Here is an 870-nt window from a genome sequence, read left to right as displayed (position 1 = left end):
TAAGAGCAGCTAAAGCACAGTACTCTGAAGAGGACCTAACTGAAATTTTCGAACGGGAAAAGGATATGGCAGCCGAAAATAATAACAACAATAATGCAAGGAAGATGCTTGGTGACTTTACTGCACCAAATTCTAAATTACATGGAAGAAGCATCTCAATCCCTGCCATTGGAGCAAATAACTTTGAGCTAAAGCCTCAATTAGTTTCTCTGATGCAACAGAATTGTAAGTTTCATGGACTTCCATCAGAAGATCCTTTTCAGATCTTCACAAAATTCTTGCAGATCTGTGTTAAGACCAATGGGGTTGATCCTGAGGTCTACAGGCTTATGCTTTTCCCTTTTGCTGTAAGAGACAGAGCTAGAATATGGTTGGACTCTCAACCTAAAGAGAGCCTGAACTCTTGGGATAAGCTGGTCATGGCCTTCTTGGCCAAGTTCTTTCCTCCTCAAAAGCTGAGTAAGATTAGAGTGGATGTTCAGAACTTTAAGCAAAAAGATTGTGAATCCCTCTATGAAGCTTGGGAAAGATACAAGCAGTTGACCAAAAAGTGTCCTTCTGACATGCTTTTAGAATGGACCATCCTGGATATATTCTATGATGGTCTGTCTGAATTGTCTAAGATGTCATTGGACCATTCTGCAGGTGGATCCATTCACCTGAAGAAAACGCCTGCAGAAGCTCAAGAACTCATTGAATGAGCATAATATACGGAGCTGGCATGTCATGGTTCAACAAAAATGTAGGCAACTCCTTAAGTTCACTCGGGTAATGCCAATCGCGGGAAGTAACATAAGAACGAAAAAGCTGGCCCAAAAGTTCTGGGTATTGAACCTGGTAGGTCATGCAAAGCTTAGTCGGAAGTGCCAA

The 870-nt window shown here is 41.6% G+C and overlaps 1 non-coding gene across 1 annotated transcript; it reads right to left on the bottom strand.

Annotated features, from left to right (window-relative positions):
• Positions 1 to 461: 461 nt before the first annotated feature.
• On the bottom strand, positions 462 to 568 carry LOC127743798 (small nucleolar RNA R71). Its single transcript, XR_008005144.1, has one exon. It is a non-coding gene; the product is annotated as a small nucleolar RNA R71 (small nucleolar RNA).
• Positions 569 to 870: the final 302 nt, after the last annotated feature.

The sequence above is a fragment of the Arachis duranensis genome, unplaced genomic scaffold (genome assembly GCF_000817695.3).
Source record: "Arachis duranensis cultivar V14167 unplaced genomic scaffold, aradu.V14167.gnm2.J7QH unplaced_Scaffold_129648, whole genome shotgun sequence".
Taxonomy (NCBI): domain Eukaryota; kingdom Viridiplantae; phylum Streptophyta; class Magnoliopsida; order Fabales; family Fabaceae; genus Arachis; species Arachis duranensis.
Note: the sequence above shows the minus strand (reverse complement) of the source record. Positions and strands in the feature narration are given on the sequence as shown.